Source organism: Anomalospiza imberbis, chromosome 3, assembly GCF_031753505.1.
Source record: "Anomalospiza imberbis isolate Cuckoo-Finch-1a 21T00152 chromosome 3, ASM3175350v1, whole genome shotgun sequence".
NCBI lineage: Eukaryota > Metazoa > Chordata > Aves > Passeriformes > Viduidae > Anomalospiza > Anomalospiza imberbis.
This window is the reverse complement of record NC_089683.1, coordinates 54,264,706-54,288,136: the sequence shown is the minus strand read 5'-3', so window position 1 is coordinate 54,288,136 and position 23,431 is coordinate 54,264,706. Positions and strand designations below refer to the sequence as shown.

Sequence of the window (23,431 nt, the reverse complement as noted above, 5' to 3'; positions counted from 1 at the left end):
GGGCTGTATAAGCAATAGTGTGGCCAGCAGGACCAGGGCAGTGATTGTCCCTCTGTACTCGGCATGGGGGAGCCACACCTCAAATCCTGTGTTCAGTCCTGGGCTCCTCACTACAAGACAGACATTGAGGTGCTGAAACATGTTCAGAGAAGGGCAACAGAGCTGGGGAAGGGTCTGGAGCACAAGTCCTGTGAGAAGCAGCTGAGAGAGCTGGGGGTGTTTTTCCTGGAGAAAAGGAGGCTCAAAGGAGACTTTGTGACTTTCTACACCTACCTGAAAGTCAGCTGTAGCTGTGTGAGGCTAGCCAGGCAAGCAGTGACAGAATGAGAGTGCAAGCCTCAAGCTGTGCCAGGGGAGGTTCAGGTTGAACATTAGGGATTATTTCTTCACTGGAAGTCTTGGTAAGCCTTAAAACAGACTGCCCAGTGAGGTGATGGAGTCACAATCTCTGAAGGTGTTCAAGAAACAACTGGACATGGCACTTAGTGTCATGGTCTTGGTGACAAAGTAGTGATCAGTCAAAGGCTGGACTTGTTGATCTTAGAGTATTTTCCAACTAAAATTATACTGTGAAATCATAGTGAGCATTCTCTTTGATTCAATGCACCTTATACCTAATGTTGCCAACATTCATATCTTTCCTTTTGCCAAAAATTAGGTTGTACATAGATTAGAAATACCTGCAGCAGGAGAAATTTTCTTATTCCATGATCAAAGAAACACAATAGGGTGCTTGACTACTGTAAGTTCTTCTAGGAATAACAGTACTTAAATTAGCATTATTAATCATTATTTTTCAATGTATCAATGATTCAGTAATAATCATAACTATTCTTATTATATTTATATTCTGTATATTGTACATTAGTTTAGAAAATACTCAAGACTTCAATAATCATAATTTTAAAACCTGAATATCCATGTATCTTTCACTTCATGCCTTTATAACCATATTTCTGTACTGGGTTCCAATTTAGGTCATTTACTTAGGTAACTGCAGCTCCTAAATACTTAACTGGAAAACACGTTGATGCTGAAGAACAGAATTAGCAGACATGACTCTGAAGATATAAAGGCAAACATCTGAGGGGTGTCTAAACACCCCTCACATTAAGCTTTACTGACATAAAATTTAAGCATTTTCTAAATAGAAATATGTACACAACTGTGTGCTTAGAAAGCAGGTCATTAGATGTATAATGGTATAAATTCTCTTATCCTGAACCTTGAATTATTTTGTCATGTTTGGATAAATAGCCACTTGGATTTTAACTGCAGCACTTGATCTTAAGTATTTATTTTCCAGAGGTGAGAACAAGGGTCAATCTTTTCTCGAGCACAAAGCAGTAACTTCCTTGAATTATACATTATATATTGAAGCTGAAGGTATATGCATTGAAGCTTAAGTCATGCTCTGAACTGAATTATAGACATCTGATAGAAGCTAACTTCTGCATTTCCTATCAAGATGTGGTACTGAGAATTGAAGGGAGATGCCCAATGCTGATATCTAAACTAGGACCAGAAAGTAATTCAAGTTTCCAAATGAAACGTCAAAAAATGACAGCACAAAGTAAAATTTCAAGATACTAGGACTATTGTGGTGCACATAAAAATTCCCAATAGTGAGTATGATTTTAGCTGAAATGCACTGGCAGTACTGGCAAATTTATTTTTCCAAGGCTTGCAACCACAAACCCTTATAGCTAGAACTGAAGACACCAAAAAAGCCTGGTGAGAGCCATCTAAGTTCAGATCTGTTTTTTTCTATGATAGAATGCCACCATTATGCAATGCAATTGATAAAAGATATATTTTAGGGGAGAAGACTCTGTAACTAATGTTTGTGCCCTGTTTTTCCCTTCTGATTTTTTCTTGAGGGGAAAAAAGGTTCCAGACGTACATCACTACTTTGTATAATGTTTTATTTCAGCTCAGACCCTGTGGTAGGCTTCTTTTGTGCACATATTCATATAGTACAGAGAAGGCTGCATTCAGGATATATATCTTCTCTATTCCCAACCCTATTTCATATCACAAAAGCTCTATATCAAAAATGTGTTATCCTACAACAAAGAAATAATATCTAATTCAGAGAAATCTCTTTAAAGACATGTAAGCACAGTGCAGCAGAATGGTTTTGAGTTAACTGACTGCCATTCCCATAAATCACATTAGACAATGCACTTCATCAGTCTGCTTTTTCATTGGTCAGCTGCAAACACTAAAAAATGTTATGAAGACAGAACTCCAAAATATAGAGAGGTGGCTCATCAAACATTTTTCCGGGAATAAATATTTGGATAGTTCTCATGGGATATAAGTTGCTGATTTGTAAGTTTTGACTTTTATGTCATCATATTATTTGGGCAATGATCAGGTATGAAGGAGGGGCTGTTGAGTGGATTTACATCAGCATATTCTACTGTAGTTATTATGGAAACTTTAGGAGTGTCAGATCAGTTTTCCTAACCCACTCCATATCAGATTTTCCATCAAATAGTAACTGTGATATAATATAACTAGTCCACAAAATTATTCCTTGGACATACAGACAGTCCCAACATATGGACTACTGGTTCAGAAAGCACCATACTAGTTGTTGAAGCCCAGAAAAAAAATGCATGGGTTGCACAAGCAACAGAACAAAATATTGCAATTCTTTAAGCCTTTTAGGTGTTAAAATGACATATTAAAATATCTTTAGAAGTTAAAGCAGTACTTAGATCGTGCTTATCCTCACCATGTGTTCAAAATTGTATTTCTTAACAGATGAGTCACAAGAGTCACAGGAGGTGTCTCTCTCTGTGTCTCCTTCATAAATGATTCTAATAGTCTCAGTATTTTGGCTGTGACTGATATACTTTATTATATACTTTATTATATTGATCTATTTTAAGCTAATTAGCATATGTGATTTTTATCTCATATGAGATGAGAGGGAAACATTCTAAAGTATAATACTCATAAAACCCATGGAATTTAATATGCAACCTCAGTTTTACATCTGAATATCTTGATTCCACTGAGTGTAAGATAAATATATTTTAAAATATTTATTTATAACCAATACCTTATTTTATATCTTTAACAGATTTTTACCTGAGTTTTACAGACATACCTGTCTAATATTTCATTACTTTGATACCAGTAGCCAGAAGCACTGCTGAGCTTAAAGAAATATGAATAATTCTGTTCACAACCTCAAGTTATAACCTTACATTTCAAGAAAGTATATATTTGGCACTTGATTTTTAGCAATGTATAGCAATTATCTATAATTTCCAAGAACTTTAGCAGAAGCTCTTCTTGCTTTATAGTTTTGAAATCTCTATATTTTGGTATCTAAATTTCAAAGCCACCCTATTATCTTCAGTTTACTCCTAACAGCAATTTAGTCACTTCAATGCATAGTATACTTATCCTGGGGTTGATGTTCATTTTGTCACAGTCTGGTAAAGAAAGTGCTGGAGAGTTTGCAAGTGGTTATTTCTTGTAAGTGAAGATTTCTCGTTGACTGTTCAGCTGTCATATAAATTTGAAAATCATTTCATCTGGAAAATCTACTACTATTAGTCTTTTAGAATACATATTTCATAGATGTGAGTCCTCCTACATGAAGCAGCCGTTAATAGAAATTGTGTGCATATAAAAGGACAAAAGAACTAGCAAGTAAGCATACAGTAGTGTGGCAAGTAAACTGGGAGAGACCAGCTCAACTCTTTTCCTTATAAAGGTCCTTTCCAACAAGTAATAACATGAACTTTTGCATTAATTGGAATTTGCAAGTTGTTTTAGCATGCTGCCAAATTCATCTTGCCAAGAGATGTCCCTAGTGAGGACATAGAGTCTTAGAATAACAGAAGATCCTGAGATGAAAGGGAGCCATAAGGACTCATCCTTGGGTCCAACACCTTGCTCCAATACCTGCAAGGTACAGTACTGCCTCCAACACTGGCAGAATTCCTTGGGTGGATGCACTGGAGGAGTCTGACAGTATTTGAACTATTTTATATCTCACTCAGCTTAAGTACTTCTCCATCTAAGAGCTTTAAATCCTGCCATTATTCAAAGGCCAACTACTATTAGTGGTGTTGCTACAGCTTAATAGGCAGTCTGTCAAGTGACAAGAGTCTGATTTACATGCTCATTTACATATATTTGCAAAAAGGGTGTGTTCATTTCCATTTCTCCCATAATACATATAAAATAAATAGTAGATGCAAGTACCTCAGAAACCTGAACATTGTGCTTCCTGCTCCCAGGCCTCTTTTTTTTTTGTTTTCATTTCATCATTAGGGAACTCCAAAGCACCCTGGAGATGGCCATTTCTGGTGGTGTTAATGCCTAAAAAAGTTTTGCGTTGGTGCACAGATAAATTAGAAGCACACACACACTACACCATTCTTTTTACTTTTCACTGAAACAATTTTTAATAGGGAAAAGTCTTACATGAATTAATGCATAAGATCACTACCATCTTTCTCTTCTCTATACTGCTGTCCCTAACGGGGACACACAGCTAATGCTGGCAGTCTTTCCTGAATGTCTGCCTTGTGCCTTCCTCCCTGAGGTCATTGCTTGCAGCAGACTTAGGCTCTTGGGACTCTACAGACACAGCTGATAGACACCACATCCTTCCCCACCTGTGGGAGTGTGGAACTGAAGCAGAGTGTGTTTTCCTGGGCCAGTTCAAGTTCACATCTTGTTTAGATCCTGCTGCTGCATACATAAAATACTGGTCTGCCTTTCCAGCAGTCAAGCAGCTGAACAGAGCTCCTTGTCTTCTATTCACTGTCTGCCCACATCAGAATTTCTTCGCTGCCTAAGTCCTTGTCCTTGCTACCATGCAGGCCTATCATCTGGCACCATCTTTCAGGCCTCTTTCTACATCCTCACATTCAGACTAGATCCATGTCCTGCTTATTTTTACTGTAAAACCACACTAGTACATAGTCTGGTTTACCAATCCACAAGGCTAAAACTGATCTGAGCACTTATAATTCCCCATCTGGGCCACAGTAACACACTTTTCCCTAACCTTTCTTGTTAGAATTCTGGATGCTGAGAATTTTAAACTTTCTGTGTTGAAAGGCACAGAATCATAAGGGAGAACTGCATTTGACCTGTGGCTGTGGAGAAGACTTCCAAAATTGATTAATAGCACTGGGACTATGGGCGTGTAGTTAGTTAGAAGTGTGTAATATCACAGGATGAAAAACTTAGAGTTTGGGGTTTTAGAAAATAGAAATAAATATGAAGCAAGATGGAGGTTTTAAGGCAGAGGCAAGTTGTTCTTCTTCACCTTCTTCTTCCTTCTTCTTCATAGGTTTGGGTGATGTTTGGTAATTAGACAGAAAGGTCCGCATTGTGGGCTTCGAGGGATCGGTTATTGAATTAAAAGGGAAAATAATCTAGGTATCATTTCTTAATTAGATAGTTTAGTCTTAAAAGACCTTCTAACAAGAGATAGCCATTTTGTACCTTACTAATAAAAAGCTGCAGAACTCATGGTTGTGAGACTGTTTTACTGATAAAAAATAATAAACACCTAAGTCCGAACATAAAATACCATCTCAAGTGCCTTCAATTCCGACCTCAACAAAAGTAAAAAAAACAAGCAGAGAACCCACACTTTCTAAACTCACTCCATGCATACCCACCTGGAAAGCTGATCCAGTTCCATAACTCATGAGACCACTAGCTCTTGCAAGAAACTCTTCAACCATATAATCAAATCAAATGTAAATTGCTCATCTTTTCTGTAATAATCTACCATTTTTCTTCCTGCTTTTATTGACTTTGCTCTCTCTTCTTCCAGTTACAATTACCATTTGCAATTTGGTGAATACTTAAACAAGCATTCCTCAGAACTTATATGAAGATATTCCTCTGATACTCTTAGAAATGCCCTTTTGATGAAATTGCAGTTATAAGCTACATTGAAACTGCCATTTGCTCTCTTGACTCACAGTTTCTGGTATTGACTCAAGGTTTCCTTGACTCCCCTCTCTGCCTGTATTTGTGTCCTGGTTTAGGACAAATTTGGGAGGAAACTTCCAAAGGGGTCCCTCTAGAAAGCAGATTCAAGCGGCCCCTCCCCCAACTGCTTTGGGAAAAGATTTCCTTGGAGAAAAGTGGGAAAACCTGTTTATTTAACAAGCAAAGTATTCACAAACATTTAAAATTAATTATATCAAACAATAAAACCTCTCACTGTTCTGAAGAGATGGTAAATTCAGAAAGTCCTTTTTGTGGGGTGTAGCTCAGCTCACTCAGTCTCTTATCAGGCCCTCCTGTGCTGGACAATGCCATGCCCTGGGCCCTAGTGGGCCACAGGTGAGTTCCCAGTGTTTTTCTGGGATTTTTTAGTCCAAAGCAGGTCTGAACAGCTCCAAGAAAAAGAAAAGCCACTGTCAGGGGAACTTCTCTGCCTCAGCTAACGAAAAAAAATATAAAAAAATAAATAAAAAGCAAAGGAGAGGTCTCTTCCACTGCCCGTGCTGCAGACAGCGCAGTCCAGGAGAAGGATGGGGGGGAGCAAGTGCATTTTTGTAAACAAACTGAGTGCTTCTTTTCCCCCCTTCACTCTCAAAACCAGTTTTAAAGGTGCAGAACTTAATATCCAGCATAAATAGAACACAAAATTGGGGATACAAGCATCATGAAGTCACCCTAGGACAATTTGTTTCTTGTTATCTTACCCCTGTATTTTAAATACTTTGGAGAAGGCACCATCATTTTGTGCTTTGTTTGCACATTGCTTTACACAATGGCCTTTATATTCAATCCTTCCAGGCGCTCCAATAATGAAAACAATTTTAAAAGTGAGTCTCAAAATGTTTCCTATTTTACAGAAACTCTTTAAAAAATAATGATTGTTTAAATGTAGCCTGTGATAAATCAGCTTGACATTTGATTCAGTTTCCTCTCTTTTCTCTATAAGGAATTGATTCTCCTAGCTATTGAGGCTCATTGTAGGGGCTGAGCACAAGATAAATCAGCAAAAGAATGTGATAAGAGTACCTTTAGACTATTCAGCCATAAAAATGGGCATTCAGTCTTAAAAATCCAGATGGCCAAGAAGGAAAATGACGGAAATATGATATCAAAGATAAATGGATAGTGGCATTATGAAAATTATATTATTTGAAACAATAAATGTTACCAAAAACAAAGGATCAAGTAACTGTCAGCTGCTTGAAAGCAAGGATCCCTTTATTCCATGGAAGAACCCAATGTGCCACAACTTGTTGCTGAACAAGGATCTCTGGCTCCCTCAGGTGAAGGGAATAGCTGATGTACTTTGCCACTATACTAAAATCAAATTAACCTACCATACTTTTTGGTGTCATCAAACCCTGTGAGCATTTTTAACAAGTTGAATTAAAACAGATGGTGTATTTTTCCTTCTCTTTTAAACTCATGGCAGGTCACATGATATTTAAATACACTGTTATTATGCAACTTCAGATTTCTGTATCTATTTGACTAGTTCATTTTTGTGATGTTGCATTTAGCAGTTAACTTTCAAAACAAAGCCTAAATTACCTATTATAATTATTCTCCATCTTTCTGTGGCTGAGATAATTTGTATACTTGTTCCTCTCTATAGCATATGCCATTGACCAGCTATCACTATTAGAAAACATTCTTTAAAATGTTCTTTCTGCCCCTATTCTTAAACTTATGATCTCTGCAACCTCATCAAATTTGCTTTAATAAACCATATTGAGTCATATAACCCCTGCCAGGATAACATTCCTCCCAAGACAGCAAAAAAAGAGTGACAGGCAGCAGAAAGTAAAAATATTTTGTCATATGTATTCCGTTCCTGTTTTTTCTAAATTTCCCTCACTTCCATTAGCAAATTTGCAGAAGGGAATGTATTTTTTTATGAAGTAAAAGAATGAGCCCTAGGCTTCATCAAAAAATAAAAGTTGACAAGCTCAGCACTTGTAAGTGCATATGAGAATTTAATGCTGAAAGTAAAGGACATCTGAATTATTATAATGTGCTGGTAGAATCAGAAATAGTGATGCTTCTCTAGCAAACTTTCCACATGGCAAAGCTTCTTCTACACAATCCATAGATGGTTAATCTACACTTCACTACAGTGTATATAATTCCTGACAGCAGTAGATTCACTGAAATGGTACAAGCTCAGTCTGAATGAGCAAATGGAGTTATTTGAGAAAATAAAAAGCACTATACACAGATTATACACAGTATTGAATATGATATATTGTAACCTAGTTTTAGCACAGTAAGCTGTATAAAACATTTTACCCCCAAAGCTTAATAAAAGAAATTGTCTTCTATTTGTGTATCTTCTCCCCACATACACCATGTTTCTTGGAAGGCAATGTTTCTCTGTATTCTTGGCCAGTGGCACTAGTTTTGCCATATGTACAATGCTGTGTTACTAAATAGCTAACAAAAAATGAAATTTAATATTTACTTCGCAAAAATGTAAACATATGAGTCAAAGTGAGGAAACATTCACTTCAGCTCATACACACAGACTGCTATCCATTTCAGTTTCTCTCAGTCCATTTCTTGAATCGACACAAATAACAGTACTAGTAGATAATATTTTGTAGTCTCCACAATAAACATTTTTTATTGTTTTATGTTATCAGTAGAAATGGCCATTCCAGTCCTTTTTCTTTACTCTGCATAGAAATTTCTATTCATTATGGTTTTTGTTGCTGTTTTCATCTCCAGAATCATGTTAAATTCAGGCTAGCTCCTCCCTGATAACCAGAGAACTTTTTTCTTTTCAGTTTTAAAACCATTCTGCTTTAATTATTTCAGACTAAATCTGGATATTTCAGAAATTGTGGGTAGTTCTACTGAAGCTTGAAAAAAATATGGATTGAGAATAAGAATTATATGCAATATAGACTCAATATATCTTATTTTTATAGGGAATTTGTTTATTTTGTTTATAAGAAATTGGGTTTTTTTTCTGTTACAATGCATGTTATTGCTCTCATTTTATTGTCACTCTAGAAGTTGGCACTGAAGTTTATTCTATCTCACTACATTTTGAACCCGTTCTCTTATCTCATTGTCTGCATGATTTCTGCAACTCCAAATGACATCTCCTGGGCCAGCTTCCCTTGAGGGACTTAAAAATCTCCTAAGATTTAATTGGAATCTGGAGTTTAAAATGAGTTCCCCACTCCCCCCCTTGTTGCCTTTACTTTCCTGCTGATTTCTTTCACTTTGGCTGGAAAACCAGCTGCTCTCAGACAGAGCTCTTCCTTTTATACTTTTTGTTGTTGTCATCTCAAGCTAAAAATAAAATACCTTTTCAAAACTGTAGGCTTCCCTCTGCTCCGTGGATGGGATTTCAGAGACCCTTTACTATCTCCTAAATTGTGACGAGCTGCCATTCCACCCCTGAAGGTTTCTTTTCCTAATCAGAAAGCTGCATAATGCATACTTTCCCTCTAGCTTTCTCCTTATTCCTGTCTTATGCTCAGAATTAGGTATTTTTCATATCCAATCACAGCCTCCTGCCCATCATATTCTCCTACCCTTCTTTCTACTTCATATGGTTCACAGCCTTATGTTCTAATGTTCTGCACTTTACCTAGCAGCCCTTTTTTGCCCTCTTCCTGCTTCCCCTGGTGCAATCGTGTTACCGAATTATCCAGCTTCTTACTCTTTGCTTTTCCAGGACACACTACCATCTTACAGCCTTTGTAAAGAAATTCACCTGACTCCAGAGATTACAGAGTGACATAGGCATCTCTGATGGAGATTCCCAAACCTAAAACAAGTGTCCTACACTGTGGGAACAAATAGTCACCTGATGATCCTTATTTCTATCCATTCTTTCTGGAGTTACCAGATATTTCCAACTCAGATATTCTGTGATTCTGTGATTAACTTAACTTTTTGCTATGTTTAGGAAGGAAAAGTTAGGAATCCTGTTCCTAGTAAGAGTGCATCAAAGCAAGGCAGATTTATCATGTGTGTCTCTTCTGCTGCTGTGTGCCCTCATTCATTGAATGTCTGTTTAAGACAGAAGTTGGATGAGATTAGCCCAATTCATAGATGCTAAGAAGTGATAATTTCCTTGGATACCAAAGACAGTAAAGAAAGTAGCCACTTTAGTAACTTCAATTATAGCCCCTGAGTTTTCACCTAAAATTCATTAATAACACTTTGTGAATAAATTCTGATTTTGCTAAAAATTTGAATGTAAGAAATTAATGTCATTTAGGAGAAAGGAACAGAAACTAAATGCAGCCTTGAAATCAATTTTTCAAATATGAAATCACTACAGATCTCAGCACCAAGTATGAGCAAAGGAGAGATCCAGTTGGGCTGAAAAGTTTTCTCTGCACTATCAGAATAATTCAGGTTAAGGAAAAAAAAACCAGAAGTCTTTTTTTTTATATACATACTTTTGCAGCAAATACTTAGCTATCTTTGTTTTAATAATGAAAGGAGTGTTTTTATTTCATCTCATACAGGCAGCTTTTGTATGTGAAAGTTAAGAATAAACCTGAGGTGCTTATCAAGTGTCAAAAATAATCAAGGTCCCCAGTTTGTTCCCTCAACTTTTGTCTTTCCAGTGCAACTACAGACTAAGAAAAATGAAAAAAAGTGAAAAAAAAGAGGAAACTAAAACAAAACAGACACAGAAAAGGAATATTAGTTGTTTTGTAACTCCAGTCCTTTTTCTCATGGGTCAGTAGAGGTCAAGGACCTCTATCACACTCTGTGCAGCAGACTGAGAAATACCTCTGCATGTAGTGATACTTCAAGTATTTTACATCTAGAGACCTTAAAAAGATGATTTCAATGTGTATTTTTTATGTCATATGCCTGGTTTCACAATCCAGAACTGTATTATTTTTTTTCTTTTTATTTAAATGAGAGTTTACCTAACTTTGCTTTTATGACGATTACTCACAGCATGCCATAAAACTCACTCATATTTATTTTCTGACCTTTATTTTTATTCTTTGTTATTAATTATGCCTGTTTGGGAATGTTTGTCTAATCTACTTGAAATTAGGAGAATTATTCTACTTCGTTAAACGTTAGGAATTATGTCTTTGTATGACAGAGACACCTCCATTATGTGGATTCAATTGCAACCTCAACTTTATCTGTATCTGTACATGATGAATTATCAGGCAGTAAAATGAGTTGCTGCTTCTTTTATCCTAAAGGTAGAAGCCTTCAGTGGTGCCACTGAAGTTTAAGCGAGGTTAAGAGAGGAAAAGCAGTAGAAATTTGTTGTGTATACCCAGCCTAATGGTAAATCAGCATTTTTTTTCTCATATATTCCAGAGGAATACAGTATGATACTCTGTATCATTTTACTGGTTCCTGGAGACCAAACATAATTGTATAGCACTATTTCTGTCTTTCATCCAGACTATTAACTATATTCTCCCCAGGCTGCGCTCTAAGACAAATTTCCCCTTTATATACTGAAGTCTAGAAGTCATAATAGCTTGAGTAAGAATCCACCTAAATTTGGTGGTTACGTCTGTGCAGAGGAAAGAACAGGATAATATCAACCAGGGGAGGATTCAGTCACTTTTTATTCACAACAAATCCTATGCCAGTGTTCAGAAAATATAACTCGGCTTCTAGTAGATGTAACCTGGCTTCCTTTTCAACTCTCAGAGGTGAATAAGGTTTTTTCCCAATGTAAAGTTCTTTGTAGTATGGAGTTGTTTTCTTCCATTTCCAGTTCAGCACTGCTGAACTGTGGCTTGTCCCATCCAGGCAGCATTCAAGAAAACTCCTAATGAGCCAAATGCTTTCTCACAGCCTGAGTTTGAACTTTCTATGCACTTTAATTCTTCCTTTTGTTATGTCAGTGAACATTCAAATATATTTTTTTGACTTGCCACTGCTTTGCTTTGCTTGTAGTCTCCCAAAGCCCCCTCTGCTTTCCTTCAAGTTCTTTTGACCATACGTTCATGGAACTCACTTGCATGTTGCTGTACTGGATGCTTGGATCACTTGCCTGCCTTCAGGTGAAATCCTGGTCTATAATGAGAGAAATAAGTAAGCAGCTAGGGAGTCCATGTTGTTCACCACAACTTTCAGAGTAATGTTTGTTTTAGTTTTCACTGCCTTACTTTTTTCATTTCTTTTTCCTCTTTGATACATAACATAAAATAAGAACCCTCATTCTTTTTATGAAAGCCTTCTTTCTCCTTTGGGACCAAGCAAAATAATGTTTTCTTAAAAGGTAATTTGCTTGGGAAATTTTCTTTGTGTGTTTCAGTTCATTCTTGCAGAGAGCTCTGGATTTATGCAAACTAACATTTTCCATCAAACCATGAGGAATTAAGCATCAAGCATACTTCAGTTTTGGAACAAGTATTTAAACCAATAGCAAAGCCTATGGGAGCAGCTGTCACATTTAATAGCAGCAATTTTTCCCCCTTATTTTCCCAGATATTTTCTTTCCTCTGTCCACTTATCTTTAGGACATTCTTCAGACTAATATGTCCACTAAAAAGAGAAAAAAATCAGTGGCTTCTGTCAGTCAAATGGACACTCATTTTGCTGTGCAGACCATGCAGCTTCTTTACCTGCTTACCTTATCACAGTATCTCATGATCACCTATATCTGCCTTATCATCTACTTATGGTACCAGAAGGATTGACAGGTAAGCACTTCTAAAGCATTTGTCAGTATATAAGGCAATTGAAGTCATTCATCATAGAATAAACACTTAGTCACTGTCCTCTCTGCAGCTGAAACAGGTTGGCACTGGCAAAGAGAAAGAATAAGAAAAATCAGGAAAAACAACATTTCTGAGGTCTAATTCAACAATCCCTGATGTTAAAGGAAGATTTTTCACTGACATTAGAGGAGATGGATCTGCTGCTAAGGTCAGACAGGCCATAGACAATATTTGAAGTTTTCCACAGAACAGCTCATAGTATTTTTGAATTCAAACTTAGCTGAGCTGTGAACAAACTGTGAAGTGAGAGGGAAAGTAAATGAATTCTTTTCCTGACATCTGCAGAGCTGTGCCAGGAGTTTGGTTAGCCAGTCAGGGAAATGGAAAGTCTTACTGCAGAGAGGAAATAGGATATAACTGATAGTGCAAATACATGATGGGATGATCTATGCAGCCAGAATTTAAAAATAATTACATAAAGCATGTTTACCTAAAAAGAACAGGCAAAAGAAATGAGGGTGACACTCTGTGTTAGAGAGATGATTATATGTATTAGAGCTATTGTCTGGAAAGAAAAAATGTACTGTTCTTGGTGACTTCAGTTTTAAAGACCTATGGTAGACATTGTATGCAGTATGTAGTAAAACATCATTGAAGTTTCTAAGAATTATAGGTGATAATTATGTAACACAAAAGGTATTGAACCTAGCATAAGATAATTCTCTTTTGGGCCTCATTAAATTGGATAAAGAGGAACAAATTGGAGGATCTAATTACATTAATTATGGGAAAACAGAGGACAGTAATATATCTACGTGGTACTTCAAAAGTGAATTTTTCAAACCTGGAGAAAATTATGAGAGATAATTGATTAGGAAGAATAAATACAGACAGCCCATTGGGAAGGAAACTTTTAAGTTGTTTAACAAGAATTTATGAGATGTCCAGAAGCCACATCTCATAATTAAGAAATAGTATACCAATGTGTTAATACCCCTCCTACTTCAGGAGTGAAGTGGGTGTATCAATTAATTTTTTTTTTTTACAAAATATATATATAGCAAAAGGGAGAAATAAAAGGTGAGCATAATAATTATATGTTATGAACAGTAACAAAGAGAGGAAATAATGCTTCTCCCAGGAATTAGGGCAATATGAAAACAATTTTTAGAGATAAGGAAAAAAAAAACAAGGTAGGTTTAGTGTAAAAATTTTAAAACAGAGATACTAAGCATGGCAAAAATTAAGTATAAATGGAAGTGTGTGTCAATGTGACTATGTATGTTTGTCTGACGGTACCAGCAATAACAGCAGAACAAAGTGAAAAGGGAAGGTATGTGTTAACTGCTAGGGAGCAGCATATAAGTGATTTCATTTAAAAGGAGAGGTAGAAAAATTCACCTTTAGATAAGTGTTAAGGGAACCAAGCAGAACATAGTATTTATAAAACGTGCATATAAGATAAACAACACTTCTGTTAAAAGTCAGGAATTTTGCCTAATATTTATGAGGGATGAGACAAAATAATGAGGCAAAATATCTAAAACTGCATCTGTTCCAGAAGAGTATAGAAGGTAAATCAAAAATCTGTCATCATTATCCAAGATCAGCATCATAAACATAATGAGCACTGACCTGACGGCATCCCATGTCCCCCTTGGTGCTCACAAATGATCCTGGCCAAGTCACTGAGACACAGACACCAGAATATGTGGATGTAACAATGGGAAAAATTATGTCAGAGATTTTCTATTGTAAGATCACCTTCATTTTCTCTGAGATCTCTCACCGAATTTTCCAACTTTGACTTCCTACATTAGTAAAAGGAGGTTCTGAGGATCTTCCTTGTTCTGAAAAGTAGATGCAGCTGTTCATAAGTAGTTCCTGGAGAGAACCAGGAGGACATGCTCATAGTACAAGAGAAGAGTGTGGTATTTTGTAATTTTTCAGGATAGGCATTATGCTATTTTGCGTAAGATATTGAAAAGTTAAGGCTCAGAGTTTCTAGTGTATGCATACTTCATTCTCAGCATAGACATTTCTGAAAGGAAATTAATCTCAGCTCTGCTAATTACCTATCTTAATGTAGGTGTGAATTTTATATTGGTGTGCCTAATTTTTCCAAGCTTAGACTTGGACAATTAACTATAACCACATTTAAAATGGATGTTAAAATGTATCTCAATAGAATTTTGAAGGCAGAATGCCCAGTAAGTTTTCATTTGGGAGACATAACAAAAGACACATCTGACCAGGTAATATTCTTATTCAATGCTTGCTACAACATATGGAATTTTCAGGAGACTGTGGATATCATCACAATATTTTAAAAAACATAGAAATCCTGACTAGTGAAACCTGGCAACAATGCTGAGAAAAAGAATGTAATTGTTACTACATTTTTTAATTGATTGAGAATAAAGAGCTAGAAATATAATTAATGTCAATCATTATGTTTCTGGAGAAAGAGTTCTTACAGTCCTTATTAAACACACTTCAAATAATTATTTTATGACATTGTAATTTAGGCAGTGAAAGATAAATAATATATTTATACTTTTAAATGGAATTTTGACACATTAATACACAACATGCTGATTTAAAAATTAGTGCAACCACAGAGTACATCTTAAATGGATTACCAACTGCCTGCGTGACAGGTTCCCAAAAAATAACTGTCAATATGTATGTATTGTCAAAGGAAAGAGTTTCTAGTAGTGTTTACAAGGTTACCTGGGGGAATAATCAGCATCTGGTCCAGTATTATTCAATGTGGTCAACAATGGTTTGGAAGAAGATACAAAATCACTGGCAATCACGGTGATGGCTGAGAAAGAAGGAAGACCACCAAGGTTAACAAGCAAGTAACTTTCTTATCATGGCATGAGAGTAAGGGATTTGCTATATTTTTTAATGTATTACTAACAAAGTTCCTTCTCTGTATAAATGCCACAGCCACCAAGGCTTGCATCTGTTTGGGAAAATTATTTATTTCAAATAGCAACAAACGTTAAACAACATAAATAAATAATTTGTGGAATTGTACTGAGAAGCAGGGATCTTGAATTTATCTTCCTGCTCTTCCAAGAGGATACAGGTAGGACATTTTCTGGTATAGTTTCTATGTCTAACCCATGTTCCTGCAAGGAATCAAATGCATAGTTGGGGAATATAGTCAGACTCAAATGAACCATTCCAGTGGAGTAACTACAGATGGTGACAAAGGCAATCAGAGCTAATTTGGCAGTGTGGCATATCAGCATGCATTCTGCATATAGAATAATTGTCCTAATGGAATAATTTTCAGTTAAATTCTTCTTCATTTCTTAATTTCTTTTTCCATACGATTAAGTCTTAAAGTGAAATAATTTTCTCTTTTTTTTTTTTAGAATTGATTTTCACTCAATTTAATTTCATTGTCTTTTGACATGCCTCAACTCTGACCTTCATTTGATCTTCTTTATTTTTTGATTACCTTTCAATTTGCTTTATTTTTTCAAAATGTCATCTTTCAAGTTAAAACAACCTATGAAACAGAATATTTTACTTGGATCTAAAAGCATTAAAACTGAATATTAAGGAATTTTGGTATTTTTCTCTGGTTGCATGTCCATGCTCTCTTTTCAATTTTTTTTAAACACATTTTATTCCTTGGAGAGGTGCCTGCCCTGAGGTAAAGGAGTACAACATTATATCATCATATCATATCATATCATATCATATCATATCATACTGCTATAATAATAGCGGAAAGCCCATTTTTTTGCATTCAGCACTGGTCCAGATGTCAGGTATTTTAAAATGAGCAGCTAGCCTTGCTGGTGTGGGAAACACACATGTGTAGTACAAACATTGTAGTCAAACCATCAGCAAAGTGTTTTCATGTGCAGTTGTAATTTGGAATTCCTGTTTTCTTTGGGGTTTTTCAAAACTAATTGTAAGTGGGTTGGTGATTCCTGGTGACACCTGTCATGCCTGGATGCTTCTGCTTGGGGGTATTCTGAGAAGGCAACGAGCTTCTAGCTGATTTTGACTTTTTCTTTCATTCCCTTTCTTCTCTTCTCCTTGCTATTTCTTCAAAGCTGAGCCCTCAGTCCTTTCTCCTGCATTGGCCAAGTTGCCTATAGCTAAGTCTGCTCTGGGTGTTTGACAAGGACCTCCACCCAGACACAGTGATTGACAAAGAACAGTGCACTTCCGTCCTCAGTCTAGGGTGAAAATACCCAAGTCTTGCAAACTTGTCTTGGGACACAAGGGAAGATGCAGCCTGTTGGGCAAGTTTGGGTTCCCTTTCCACCCAGGGTGGATGGAGTGATGGTAAATAACACAACCACTCAAGATGCTCCACTGCAGAGGATTGTTCCAAAAATTCCATCTCCTCTGTCCCGAGATGTGTGAGTGCTTTTCCCTGTGATATTCTATTCCATAAACAGATCACCTTAAAAGAGCATATTTAGAGCTAACACATTTGACTTTTCTCTAGAACAGTTGTAAATAAAATCACTCAGACTAGAGCACTTCTCAGACAGAATACTGAAACTAAGAGTTATGAGGCAATTTAGGGAACAGTTCCTTTTGCTGCTCATTTTTAATGGATGCCTCACAGCTAAGGCTGTCTGTGCCATAATTTGGACATGGGAACACAGGATCAGAAGATTCAATAAATGCAAGTGCTGGGGCCAGGCTGGACAACATGTGCAATGACAAGTGGTGCAAGAATTACCTGGGTCCCTTTTCCACTAGCAAGGAATCAGCAAAATATTGCCATGCTCTATGTGCATTCTCAATACATTCATTTCTTGTGAGAGGGGCACAAAAGGCAACTTCATCAATACCCATGGAAGGAATTCTTTATGGAGGAGGAATTTTCCACATAAAAGTCACTTTTAGCAATGCTTTCAAGTTGCTGAACAGCTACAAGCCAGACTGATGCCTGTACCTGTTATATTACATTGACAGCAAAATAATTCATTAAATATATCTCTTTTTTTTTAGCTTAATTATTTAAACTTGATAATGTTCAGGAAATTGTCCTAACAAAAAGTATCACTTTGGAAAGGTAAGAACAGAACAGCAAATACAAAATTAGTTTTGAAGTCTAGAAAAGTTACATTCGTTCTTTGAGTTCTTGTGACCATCAACAACATTTTTGGTTATTTTGTAGAATTTTGTTATTACTATTTTTTATTTTAAATAGAAAAAAAGTTCCTGGAAAGTTAAAAAAAGCTCTGTCCTTTTACTACAGACATAGTTACTGTATTGGCATATTCAGTGTTCTCTCATTTCTCTTTACTAATCATGCTCTATATCCAAAAATCTGCAAACCCACTTATGTCCACAGTGTTTGTTTTCATTACTAATTGAGAGCTGAGGTTTACAAACTCTGGGAAAAAAATATGTCAAAGACATCAGTTGAAAGAAAAACTTAGAGTTTCCATAGAAGTGTTCAATTTGGAAATTCTAAACTCTAAACTTTGGGATAGATAACCACTGATAGATAATCTAAGAAAAAAATATATATAGGTAAAAATGGATTTGTTTAATAAAGTCTGAATTCACAAAGTGAAAAAAAAAATCAACCCAAAATCCCCCACCTCTATCATCCTGTGGTCTGTGTTAGGTACTGAATTAAATTATTTAGCATAAACAACAGCAAGGAGGTCAGAATTATGTTATGCTCTTATTAAACTAACAATTAAGCATGGAAAAGCGGGCATCTGTGAGGAGGGCTGTAAAAGGCTGTGATAACATCTCTCAAAGTCTTCTGCTTTGGTTTAGGCTGAGGCTGGTTGTCCTTAACACACCGAATTCAGCAGGGGAGAAGCCGTTGTGGGTAAGGCCTGTGCTGACACTTACCTGCAGCTTAATTATACAGTGACCCTAAGGGTCAACAGATACTGTTTGAACTCCCAGCTGCAGATTAGACAGAGAAATAATAACACTGTGAGTATGGAACAAATGAGATAAGCTTGGCAGAAACTGCACTGAATGATAAATCATTGTTCTTATGTCAATATGGAAGACGACTCTGGCTTCATCTTGATTTTTTCATAGACTTGGTTTATTTGTGATGCTTTTAAATTCAATCTGTTATGCAAATGTTCTCCAAGGACTGTTTTCATAGGAAAAAAAATTTCTTTAGGGAACAATGTAGCTTTCCAGTCAGTGAAAGCTGTGATTAAAAATGGCATAATATCAAAAGCTACTGTTACATATGTGCTACCTGCAGCCTGGATGCAGCCAGATATCTAATCCTTTTAAGAAAATAGACTGCTTGATGGCAAAAATGGTAGAATTTTGAACAGTTATGTGAAGTTCATGTATAAAACAAATGCTAATTACACTGCAAGGTAATTGGGTGATGAGACCTGTATTAGAATGGAGACATTGAGTGGAGAGATTTGGGTGACTAAGTACCACAAGCTGTGTAGTTGAACGTGCCAGCTCCTAAATGAAACGGCATCTGTAACTTATAAAAAAACAGTGCTGTAAATGAAGTAATGGAAAACAACCATAAAATGTATCTGGTAAATGACTTTATTAATATTTCAGTAATAATAACTGAGGTACTTCTGTTTCAACACATAAAGGCATAGACCTTTCTAACTGAAATATATTAGTGCATGTATTTAATTCTTCCAGCTCTGATTCAATTGAAAGCTGAATATACCTGCTTCTAGAGTGAAGCCTGGTGAATTAGGCAATGCTGCTCTTTCATATAGTAGGTACTCTGTTTTTCTCATTGGCTTAGAGAAAAAACACTGCTCTAATTTAAAGACTTCTTTCTTTCATGATTGATGCTCACCCCATAATCTGCCCCAAAAAAGAATGGCAATTTTGTGGCTAGAAGAGGAGAAGAATATTTTAATATGCTGGTGATTATTTAGTGCTTTTAAAAAGGCCTGTTTTCAGAGCTCTCCTTATGGATCAGGCTTGGGAATACTAGAATCACTTAGAAGTGGGATGCTAGGTATAAGCCCTACAAAGCTGAGACAGGCACCTGCCTTCTTGATGAGCTCCATCAGAGATGGGCTCCTAGACTGTCTTCACAGAAACTGTCTGATAGGCATAAAGCCTGAGGGAGTTGATGGAAAACACCAAAGGCAGAAGCATGTCTGAAACTCTGGTTCCCCACATGGTGTCATGATCATGATTGTGGATGATGAAGTCTAAGATTAAGATTTATACCATTAGGCTCACCTCTTCTGCTTTGAAAGTAACTACCCACTCAGGAAGTGAGAGAAGAGTGGGTTACCCCTTCTGTGGGGAGGGGTTTCTTTAGGGGTTCATAGGTTTTGCAGAGCAGATAGGGTTGCTCAGGTGTGGCAGCACATTTCTCTCTCTCTAAGGATTTTTCATAGAGGTGCACAGAGAGAAAGAAAGAGAAAACAATTTCTATTTCTGCTCCTTGTTTTTCTCATGTGGAATGTGCTTGGAGAATTAATTACCTGGGTTGATTGCTTGATTGGATTCTGGTGAGGATTGTTTGGGCCTGATGGCCAATCGGATCCACCTGTGGCTGGAATCTTGAGAACAGGATCACAAGTTGTTGGTAGTTAGATATGGTAGAAAAAGTAGGTATGTAGTTTTAGTATCTTCCTTTATATCGTATATTAATGTATTATAGCATAGTTATAATAAAGAATTCATTCAGCCTTCTGAACTGATGTTGGACATCATCATTCCTTCCCATTGGGTTTGCCTGCGTTTTACAATACTCAGGTTTGGTCAAAAAGAGAATGTAGGTGTGTGTTCCAAATCAGTTCTGTCTGTCAGGCCAGAATAAAAAACATGAGCAAAAATACTCAGATTTAATCATGTCATGGGTGCAGTAAGAAATACTGAAGTAAAAATTTCTGCAGAACCACTTGTATTTCTGCATAACTGTGTTTTGTTTCCTCCTTACCTTTCTTCAGTTGTCATGAATAAAAATGCCTGACCAGTCTGACTCATGTGCAATTCCTAATTTCAGGTTTGTAATACATAAAGAGAAATATCACAAAAGCATCTTTCTTAAATTGGATGTTTTTATTAATAACTACTCTTCAAGGGTTTTGTTGGTTTTGTGCTGATGGAAATGATGAAAACTGATGAAACCACACAGAAGTTTAATTTGTCCCTTAATACAGAGAAGAAAGGAAAAAGACAAAGAAGTGTTCATAATGTTCTGTGAAAGTAAAATTCCTTCTTCATTTTACCAGATACAACAAGTAAACCTATGTTCTTTTCAAAAACTGCTTAGTAAAAAATGTTTTGCATGTGTTTTTAAACACCTAAATGAGTTTGCACAGTCTAGAATCTCAGCAGTTAGAAAAATAACTTTATCAGTGGACTTAGCAAGAGCAAAGGCCCTGTGAGGCAGACAGAAGCTGTGGAGAAAGCACAAGCATAGTGTGATGCACTCTAATGCCATCTTCTCTCCAGAGGTCTGTTAAAAATTTTTAGACTGAAGGGAATTGTCATTACTGAATCTATCAACACTGCTATTTTTAATTGGAGTGAAACTTGTACAGATGATGCTACAGATGCTTAATTTTACTGATACTGAACCTCTTTCATTAATATGCATGTTGACTGAATAACTAACTACCAACTTTCTAAAATGTGCTTCTAATCACATCAGCATTAAATATTAACTAGAAAGCTGACTCTATCATTCAGTCACTTTCTCATTTTCCCAGCTTATCTTTACATGTGTGTTGATAGAAGTAGTTACTTTTGCTGGTAATTTCATTTATCATAAACACATTTCTCATGGTTGTTACTTAGCAGAATGGAGTAATTTCACCATGCAAGTGGGTGAAAGCAATGTTCAGTGGAGGACGGGTTTGAGGGTGCAACTTCTTGTAAACATTTTGCCCAAGGGATTTTGTGCTATCTTTTCTCTCTCTTCTTCCTCTTCAGGGAATATTTGTCCTAGGATTGCCATATGCTCTCCTCCACAGTGGATACAGTGGTCTACTTCTTATTGTCTTGGCTGCAGCATTATGCTGTTACACAGGCAAAATTCTAATTGCTTGCTTGTATGAGGAAAATGAAGATGGGCAACTGATAAGAGTGAGAGACACGTATGAAGATATTGCAAATGACTGCTGCAAAAAGCTGTGTCCCAATCTTGGTGGCATAGTTGTCAATGTAACCCAAGTGGTGGAACTGATCATGACATGTATTTTGTATCTGGTTGTTAGTGGGAACTTGCTGTCTCACAGTTTCCCGTATCTACCCTTGACTGAGAAAACTTGGTCTGTAATTGCATTTGTTACTCTGTTGCCTTGTATATTTATCAGAACTCTCAAAATTGTTTCCAAACTCAGCCAGCTTTGCTCTTTGGTTCATTTTGTTATCATCTTTGTAGTGATAACTTACTGTCTCACACAAATGCATCAATGGTCCTGGGCAAAATTCAGACTCTCCCTTGAATTTGAGGACTTCTTGGTCTCTGTAGGGGTGATCATTTTCAGTTACACTTCACAAATATTCCTTCCCACACTTGAAGGTAATATGAATAACCCAGGGGAATTTAGGTGTATGCTAAACTGGACTCATTTTTTTGCCTGTATATTGAAAACAACCTTTGCAATTACTGCTTTCTTGACCTGGGGTGAAAAGACAAAGGAAGTTATTACTGACAACCTGCCATCATTTCTTGAAACCCCAGTGAATTTATGTCTCTTAACCAAGGCTCTTCTTTCTTACCCTTTGCCCTTTTTTGCAGCGACAGAAATTGTGTATTCTTGTATTTCCAAAGACAACCATTCCAATTACAGATCTCCACTACTTGCTCTGACTGTAAGAGGCTCATTTCTCATGTTAACTCTGTTGATGACCATGCTCACACCACATTTTGCCCCGTTGATGGGTTTGTCAGGCAGTGTAACAGGTGCTGCTATGACTTTTCTTCTTCCTTCTCTCTTCCACTTAAAACTTAAATGGAAAAAACTGTCCTTCTTAGAGAAATGTGCAGATATCTCTGTTTTTATTTTGGGCTTCCTTTGTAGCCTTGCAGGCATAGTTTGCTCAATAAAAGGGCTGCTCAAAGTATTTAGAGGAGTGTAAAAGATTTCCTGAAAGACAAATAAGGAGCAAATCTTATAAGTGGTTTTACCCTGTTAGTCAGTGAATACGCGATTTTGTCACTAGGTAGAATTAAGCATCTGCTTAAATGTTTGCAGATTCAAGTCTTTAACTGGAAAATTATGTATCTTTAATCAAAATGGAAAATAATATTCATAGCCAAAAAGTGCAAAATTTGGCCTGTTTAAAACATTAAAAATAAAGCTGTTGGAAATGGTTTAACATGAAAGTAATTGTAAGTAATCCTACATTATTTTAGTCATGCATGGCATGCACATCCTGAAATTACTATTGCAAGTGATTTCACCAATTTAACCAGAATTCTTCATAGGGTTAGATACTGTTCAGTGTCAAAGCTATCAAAACTAGCTTACAGGATGTGAGTGAGAGAGATCACAGAATCACAGAATCACAGCATTCTATTGTTAGATCTATTATTGAAAATGGATGAAATATTATTTCACCTCATTGGCTGACTGCAGTTCAACATGTGAAAAGAACAAATCAGTGAATTTTGGTTTTTATGTAAGACAAATTCTACTACTTGTTTTTTAAATGAATAGGCAAAAAGAGAGCTCAGTTTAGAACAGCTTTGAAAGCCTGCTTTTATCATGACTTCAAATGAAATACAGTCAGTAAAAGGGGCATTCTAACAGTTCAAAGTCATGGAAAATAGATCTTTT

The 23,431-nt window shown here is 36.4% G+C and overlaps 1 pseudogene; it reads left to right on the top strand.

Moving 5' to 3' along the window:
- The first annotated feature begins 63 nt into the window (after nucleotides 1–63).
- On the top strand, nucleotides 64–22,866 carry LOC137470018 (vesicular inhibitory amino acid transporter pseudogene; annotated as a pseudogene).
- The last annotated feature ends 565 nt before the right edge of the window (nucleotides 22,867–23,431 follow it).